The sequence below is a fragment of the Dromiciops gliroides genome, chromosome 2, assembly GCF_019393635.1.
Source record: "Dromiciops gliroides isolate mDroGli1 chromosome 2, mDroGli1.pri, whole genome shotgun sequence".
NCBI classification, from domain to species: domain Eukaryota; kingdom Metazoa; phylum Chordata; class Mammalia; order Microbiotheria; family Microbiotheriidae; genus Dromiciops; species Dromiciops gliroides.
In genome coordinates, this window is record NC_057862.1 from 663,569,279 (window position 1) to 663,578,411 (window position 9,133).

The window sequence follows — 9,133 nt, forward strand, 5'->3', positions numbered from 1 at the left end:
TCCAACCACCTTTAGTCAATAATCATTGATTAAGCACCTAACATATGCCAGGCACTGTGCTAAATTCTCAGACTACAAGGAAAAGGAAAAGCACCTGTCCTCAAGGAACTTACAATCTAATGGGGGAGACAACATGAAAGCAGCCATGTACAGACAAGTTATATACAAGATAAATTGGAAATAATGAACAGAAGGAAGGCACTAGCATTAAGAGGCATTAGGAAAGGCTTCTCTCTTTTTTTTTTTCATGAGGCAATTGGGGTTAAGTGACTTGCCCAGGGTCACACAGCTAGTAAGTGTTAAGTGTCTGAGGCTGGATTTGAACTCAGGTCCTCCTGACTCCAGGGCTGGTGCTCTATCCACTGCGTCACCTAGCTGCCCCCAGGAAAGGCTTCTCATAGAAGATTCAATTATAGCAGGCACTTGAAGGAAGGTCAGGAAGCCAGATGGCAGAGAGGAGGTGGAAAAGTATTCCAGGAAAAGGGGACAGCCTGGAGAAACATCTAGAATCTAGGGATAGTGTCTTGTTTAAGGAACAGCCAAGGGGGCAGCTAGGTGGCTCAGTGGATAGAGCACCAGCCCTGGAATCAGGAGGACCTGAGTTCAAATCCAGCCTCAGACACTTGACACTAGCTGTGTGACCCTGGGCAAGTCATTTAACCCCAATTGCCCCACCGAAAAAGAGAGAGAGAGAAGGAACAGCCAAGAGGCCAGTGCCACTGGAGTAAGCAAAGACCACCCAGAGGGCAGTGAGGTGTAAGAAAAAAGGAAAGGTAGGAGGGATCCACACTGCAAAGGACTTTGAATGGCAAACCAAGAGTTTTGTATTTGATCCTGGAAGTGAGAGGGAGTTGATTGACCAGGAAAGGGTCTGTGACACGGTCAGATCTGCTCCTTAGGAAGATTAACTTGATACTCGAGGGGAGGATCCAGTGGAATGGGTAGAGAGAGACATGAGGCAGGGAGACCAATCAGCAGGTTATTGCAATAGTTCAGCTGGGAGGTGATGAGGACTGGCACCACAATGATGTCAGTGTCCGAGGAGGGAAGGAGGCAAATACAAGAGAGGTGACCAAGATAAAATTGACAGGATTTGGCAACATATTAGATACGGGGGCTAACAGAGTGGAGAGTGGAGGACGACACCTAGGTTTAAAGCCTGGGTGACTGGGAAGATGGTGACGCCTTCAAGAATTGTTGTCATTGGGAAGTTTAGAAGGGTGTGGGGAGGAAGGTTTGGGGGGGGAAGATAATGTTTCAAGGAATAAAACCCCTCCAAATGGCCTGGGGACTTTCTTAGGGATTTGGGAGCTAGAAAGGGGTCTTTGTGGTCTCCTCATCCTACCCCTAATTTTACAGATGAGGGAAGTAAATGGCCCAAGATCATAAAGGTATAAATAGCAGACTCAGGATTCAGGCCCTTCTTTTTTCCTTTTCTTCTTTTAAATTGTGAACTTAATCAACATCAAATAAAAAAACCCATATTCATTCATCTACAGAGTAGAACAGAAAAAAAGTAAAAAATTGAGGTTTCTTTTATGACTGGCTGGCTTTTCTTTTCAAAACACAGAATAAATTCAAGATGTGCCTCTCAGAGTCATCCTGCTTGATTGTGATTCTTTCTGGCCTTTCTTCTGACTCATTTTTTTAAAAAAGACTTTTATGGACATTTTTCCTTTCTTTTTTCTTTTTCTTCTTTTTTTGGCTACCCTATCCATATCCTCCCCCACCTTCATCTAAAAAGAAAGAAAAGAAAGAAAGGAGAGAGAGAGAGAGAGAGAGAGAGAGAGAGAGAGAGAGAGAGAGAAGGAGGAGGAGGAGGAGGAGGCAGAGAAGAAGAAGAAGAAGAAGAAGAAGAAGAAGAAGAAGAAGAAGAAGAAGAAGAAGAAGAAGAAGAAAGAAAGAAAGAAAGAAAGAAAGAAAGAAAGAAAGAAAGAAAGAAAGAAAGAAAGAAAGAAAGAAAGAAAGAAAGAAAGAAAGAAAGAAAGAAAGAAAGAAAGAAAGAAAGAAAGAAAGGCAGCTAGGTGGCATGGTGGATAGAGCACTGGCCCTGGAGTCAGGAGTACCTGAGTTCAAATCCAGCCTCAGACACTTAACACTTACCAGCTGTGTGACCCTGGGCAAGTCACTTAACCCTAATTGCCTCACTAAAGAAAGAAAGAAAGAAAAGAAAGAAGACTCATAACAAACATGCATAGTTAAGCAAAGCCAATTGCTACATTAGCCTTCTCTGAAAGCATGTTGTTTCATCTTGGACCCATCGCCTCTCTGTCAGGGGGGAAAACTCCCTTTCCTTTGACTACTACTACTACTACTACTACTACTACTACTACTACTACTACTACTACTACTACTACTACTACTACTTTCCCCATAGATCCAGTTCCCTTGGGTGGGGCATGTTACTGGTTGAAAAGATGCTAAGGGCTGAAACATTTTTGGGGGTGGCAGGCAAAAGCAAACACCTGAGCTCAAGAATTCCAGGCTCAGTTTGAAATGCTGAATATGTAGTTCCATGACTGGGTGAGTCCCCATGATGGGAAAAGGTTCATGTTCTTTACATTATTAAAGAGCAGGTCCCATTCAGTGCCATTATTGAACAGTTGTGTCAGCTGTGAAGGCTTTAAAAATGTTCAGGAACAATTATCCCAGAGGGAAAAGAAAACCAGGTGGGAGGGTGAGAGCCAGCCCAACGTACAGAGAGAACATTCACTATTGAACTTGTTTTCTAATCGAGAGGGAATTTCCCAGAGTTGGTTGTTTTTATGAAAGTTTTTGGTCATGCGAATCAAAGTAGTTAATATAAGTTTAGGGCTATAAAGTCCAAGTCACACCTCTTAATTGTGATTTTCATCACAGGATCATAAATTTTGAACCGGAAAGGACTCTAGACATCATCTAATCTAACCCCTTCATTTTTACAGATGAGAAAACACAGGCCCCAAAGGGGTTAAGTGGCTTGCCTAAAGTCACACGGGTCCTTCAGGATCTGAACCGAGATCTCTGACTCCAAAGTCAGTTTTCTTTTCATATTCCTTTCCAGGATGCCTCCCCTGCCCTCCACCCTCCCCTACCCCCCACTTTGTGGAATTACCCGTATTTTTGTCTGTCTTAAGCATGCACTACTGGCTTCATTGTGAGGGAAATGGGAGGGGTGGGGCAGAACCCAGAGCTTCTCTACACGGTTAACAAGTTAATATAGCTAGCACCAGACACTGCTTAACCTAATGAAGGATGTATCCCGGGAAAGGCTGTGTGGTATATTGGATAGAGAGCCAGTCTCAGACAGACTGAGAAAGACCTTCACCTCATGTCCTGCCTCTGACAAGTACTGACTGTGTAGCCCTGAGCAAGCCTCTTCATTTCTCTGTGCCCAGGCAGCTCTCCCCTACCAAAAGTGAAAAATCCCTGCCTTCAAAGAGAGAAGATATGTGCCTGGTATATAGTAGGCATCTAATCCTTGTTCCTTTCCCTTCCCTTCAAAATGTCCATCCCTTGGGGCAGCTAGGTGGTGCAGTGGATAGAGTACTGGCCCTGGATTCAGGAGGACCTGAGTTCAAATCCAGCCTCAGACACTTGACACTAGCTGTGTGACCCTGGGCAAGTCACTTAACCCCATTTGCCTCGGTTTCCTCATCTGTAAAATGAGCCAGAGGAGAGAATGTCAGGTTACTTCAGTGTTTTTGCTAAGAAAACCTCAAATGGGTTCATGAAGAGTTGGACACACCTGAAATGCCTGAACAACAACAAACAACAAATTGATCTGCATAGAATTAGCTACCATGAACACATGTTCTCATCACCTTCTTAAATGTGCATGAGGGCGTGTGTATGCATGAATGCACTGACAGTGTGAGTTCTTTGTAATTTCCTGAGGATGCACATATATAAAATATGTTTGCATACACAAGCATCTGGTGTGTTTTTGTATCTATGTATCTATAATAGAGAATATTGATGATAAAATCATAATAATCAAGATATATGGGACTTATGTAGGGCCTTAAGGTCTGCAGTGGACTTTACATTACGTACATTGTCTCACTTAATGATGTCTACACCATCATTCAATAAGCATTTATTAGGAGGAAGGCAGACAAGGGAATAAGCATTTGTATAGCACCCAGTATGTGCCAGGCATCATGCTAAGCATTTCACAATTATTGTCTCATTTGATCCTCACAGAAATACCGGAAGGCAGATGCTGTCATCTCCATTTGACAGTTGAGGAAACTGAGGCAAGCAAAGATTCACCGAGCTAACAGGTGTCTGAGAATGGATTTGAACTCAGGTCTCCCTGACTCTATCCACTTCACCACCTAGCTGCCTCTTTTAAACACCTACTATGTGCTTGGCATCCTTCTAGGGGCTGGGGATACAGCACCCTCCCTTACACAAATACCTACACTGACATGAGTGAATATATAATACTCTGTTGGGAGTGCAATACCCTGGAAAGAGCTTTAGTTCTGGAGCCTGAAGATGTGGGTTGAAATCTTGGTGTTGCCATTTACTACCTACGTGACTGTGGGCAACCCACTTCACTCTCTGGGTGCCATTTTCCTCATCTCTACAATGAGAGGGTTGGAAGAGACCAGAGGTTCTGAAACTTTTCTCTGTGTGTCCCAGGACCCCATTGGCAGTCTGGTGAGACTTATGGACCCCTTCTCAGAATGATGTTTTAAAATGCATGATGAAATAAATATATGTGAGATTACAAAGGAAACTAAAGGTCAGTGAAATAAAGATGTAATTCCCCTCCCTCCCCAGGCTGAATCAAGTCCCTTTCAGATTGAAGCCTAGGATCCTATATAAATGGGGCCTGGAGAGGGGGTGGGAATGATTAAATACTCATTAAAACTGAAATTTGTGTGGCTACTATCCTCCTGGCTTAGAGTTAGATGCTCCTGAGGATCAAAAGAGAAATCCACTGCCAGCAAACAGCATAGGCTCCAACAATAGCCAGTGTTTCTATAAGCTCTCTAAATCACTTTCTTCACAGCAATGCCTTGAGATAGGTGACATGTATGATTATCATCCCCATTTACTAGATCAGGAGACTGAGGGTCAGAGGTTAAGTGGCCTGGTCCAAGATCTGAAACCACATCTCTCCTGATTCCGCGTCCAATCCTATTTCCTCTATACCAGACCATGTAGTCTCTTCATTCTGGATAGAGATATCAGACATACACAGATGGGATCAGAAGATGAAAGATGAAAGGGGACTTCAAGATCACCTAGTGTTGCGGGGCGGCTAGGTGGCGCAGTGGATAGAGCACCGGCCCTGGATTCAGGAGTACCTGAGTTCAAATCCGGCCTCAGACACTTGACACTTACTAGCTGTGTGACCCTGGGCAAGTCACTTAACCCCTATTGCTCCGCAAAAAAAAAAAAAAAAAAAAAAAAAGATCATCTAGTGTTTAATACTTTGCTTCCAGTTCTTTGCTACCACCAAAAGTGCCGCTATAAGAATTTTGTGGAACATGGGCCCTTTCTTTTTGTCATTAACCCCAACTTGGGATATATGCCTAACAATGAAATCTCTGAGTCAAAGGGGATGTATCTTGGGCTACACTAAGTGATATGAGGAGTTTATCAAGAGGACATGAAAATTAATTAGTTAATATCTTTATTTCATTTCTTATATGCATATACATGGTAAACCCTAGAATTTATTTCCTTCACTCAGTGTAATTTCAAGTTTTGTGTTGTTTTTTTCCCCAGACTGGCTGGACCAATTCGCAGCTCCACCAACAAGGTACTCACCACGTAAGTGTCTTCCCTGAATTCCTCTGATATTGACCATTCCCATCTTTTGTCATCTTTGCCAATATGTAAGATGTGAGAGGAGCTGTTTTGATTTGATTCTCTTTTTATTAGGGATTTAGAGAATTCTTTCTAAAGATTGTTAGTGGTCTTTTGAGAAAAATTTGTTCCTATCCTTTGATCATTTATCTACTGCCATCCCCACCTCCCCACACACACACACACACAAATTAAGAGTACTTCACAGATGTGTTCAAAGACTTTAAGTCTATGAAGTCACATCTGCACCATACCACCATTCCCACTGTCACAAGCTTTCCACAGCTTCCTAACTGGTCTTCTTCCTTCTACTCTCTTCTAATTTCAATCTCTAGCTCTTACCAATGCCAGAATCATTTTCTGCACTCATAGAACTTGTCAGGTTATTCCTGGACTTTGTTATTGTTCAGTAAGTCCAACTCTTCATGACCCCATTTGGGGTTTACTTGGGCAAAGATACTAGAGTGGTTTGCCATTTCCTTTTCCAACTCATTTTACAAATGAAGAAACTGAGGCAAACAGGGTTAAGTGACTTGCCCAGGGTCATACAGCTAGTAAATGTCTGAGGCTGGATTTTAACTCAGAAAGATGAGTCTTCCTGACGCCAGGCCTGGGGCTCTAACCACTGTAACCACCTAGCTTCCCTAATGGAGTGTTCATAGAGGGGGTTCATGGTATATTCAGGGACTAGTACCTCTGGTTTAAGGGCTTGCCAAACTCTTTTCAGGGATGTTCATCTACCTTTGGTGACCACCTGGCACTCAACTTTTACTTGTGGTTCCAAGAAGCCATAGCATGCCCAGTGTCCACACCCTGGTAAAACCATCTCAGCAGATGGGCCAAACTGGGTGGAGGGTAACTAATAAACCCCAAACCTGTTGGTGAGTTAGGTGGGTGTCTACCCCAAGCATGCAGAGACATTCCCTGTTGGAATGGGCGGAAGAGAACAATTTGTTCCAATAGCCATGAAAGTGGTAGAAGCAGGTTCTATGGAGCTTTGTCAGACATTGAAGACACCAAAGTCATCCTTTGTATCCCATGCCATCACCAGTCATCCTGAATATTGTCCTGCCACTGGACTTTGATGACTCTGGAAGAGACAGTGAGGCCGATGACTTTGTGCATCCAGTTCATGCAGAAGTCACACAGGCTGATGTCACTGGTCCTTTCTGAAAATGAAGGACAGGGGCAGCTAGGTGGCGCAGTGGATAGAGCACTGGCCCTGGATTCAGGAGGACCTGTGTTCAAATCCAGCCTCAGACACTTAACACTTACTAGCTGTGTGACCCTGGGCAAGTCACTTAACCCCAATTGCCCAGCAAAAAAAAAAAAAAAAAGAAAATGAAGGACAAACAACAGGTTATTCCTCTCCTCAAAAATCTTTCCTGGTTCTTTATTGGCCCCTGACTTTTTCAGATTCCATTGCCCAGCATTCCAGGCCCTCCATGTTCTGCTGTATAGGGGGGACCCACACAGCCACATGTGTACACTTGGTGTAGGAGGAGGAACCTTGAATTGGGAGTTGGGGCAAATTCTGCTCTTGCTACTATCTCTGTGTCCTTGGGTAAATTACTAGACCACTCGGATCCTCAGGCTCTGATTATCTGATTATTAGATTAGACAATCTCTAAGGTCTCAGATGGCTCTTAAACTCATGTCTTCCACATACTCTATTCTTGTCTCCATAATATGTCTGATTTTTTCTATGCCTTTGCTCTTACTCTTCTGGTTTATGAAATGTCCTCCCATTCTCTCTCAGCTTGCTGGACTCCTGTCTATCCTTTAAAGCCCAGCTCCTCCAGGAGGCCTGCCCTGATCCCCTTCATTGGGAGCAGCCTTTCTCCCTGGACTTTCCATAATGCTTGGTTCTGCATCCTTCTAATGCACTTAGCAGGTAATAGAATATATAATGCTTATTTGTGTTTGAGTTTTATCCCCTTACTAGAATGAGGACAGGGAATCTATCTTATCTGAACTTTGTTTCTCCCTCAGCATTCTGCACAGGGTAGATGATTAATAAATGCCATTTGAATGCAACAGAATAGATGCCTCAGCTTCTCCATATACTCAAAGAACAAAAGGAAAACGACCCTAGACCTACCCGCTATGGTTCTGGATGAGTTACTTATAACCAGAGATGTGTGCAACCCCACAGTGTATGAGAAGCTTATCAAAGGGGGATGGGAATTAATTAACTAATCTCCTTATTTCATGTCTTATGTGTATATGCATAGTAAATGCTAGAATTTATATCTTTTCATAGTGAAAAAGAAAGCATAGCTTCACTGAAAGACGAAGTACAAGAACCAAAAAAAAGTTGAGAGCCCTTGTTGGAGATGACTCTATAATCATGGGCTATTAGAATTGGAAAGGTGTGGAGGCAACTAGATGGCACAGTAGAAAAAGTACCAGCCCTGGATTCAGGAGAACCTGAGTTCAAATCTGGCCTTAGACACTTGACACTTACTAGCTGTGTGACCCTGGGCAAGTCACTTAACCCTCATTGCCCTGCAAACAAAAACAAAAACAAAGAATTGGAAGGGTGTTTGAAGATCATCTCATCTAACCCTTTTATTTTATAGATGGGGAAACTGAGGGTCAGAGGAGGTGAAATGCCAAGTCCAAATTCATTCAGGTACTAGCAAAGTCAGTGCCTAGCATCCAAGTCTCTTGGATCACTATTCTGTGACCTTGCTTCTCATGATACCTTTGAACATGTGGAATAAATAATTGTGTTATGATGGGGTTATATTATATTAATTAATATAATTAATAATAATAATAATAAATTAATATAAAGTATCCTCAAAAAAGAAATTCCAGAACCACTGTAGAAATGGTGGGTCTAATTAAATAGGGGCTAGCCAAGCCTATGTGAAAAGGGTCCAATTGGTATGGAAAAAGAACTCACTGATGTGTCCCTGACCCCAGTGTCACTCAGCCCCATACTTCTAACTCTGCTAAACTGGCTGTTGTCAAGTTTCATGGTGTCTGGCCCGAAGGGACTAAAAAAAGCAATTCCACCTCGTGAGGGAGAACCCGAGGACCAAGATAGAGGTTTCCACAGCAACGGTCACACTGTTTCAGTCAATAAGACCACACTTTGAGGAACCGAAAATGCTGCCCACCTGCTGGTTTCTCTCCCACCCATCTCCTGGAGGCCACGTTGCAAGCTCCATGCCCTCTTGGCAGCTCCTGTTTCTGACCAGAGTCCTGGGAGTGGGCTTGGTCCCTGTACCTGTGGGTGCTCCCAGCACCTGCCCCTTGGCCCATAGGCTTCCTGTGGAAGGATCACTACTGTTAACATTCTTGGATGTTTTTTTTTTTC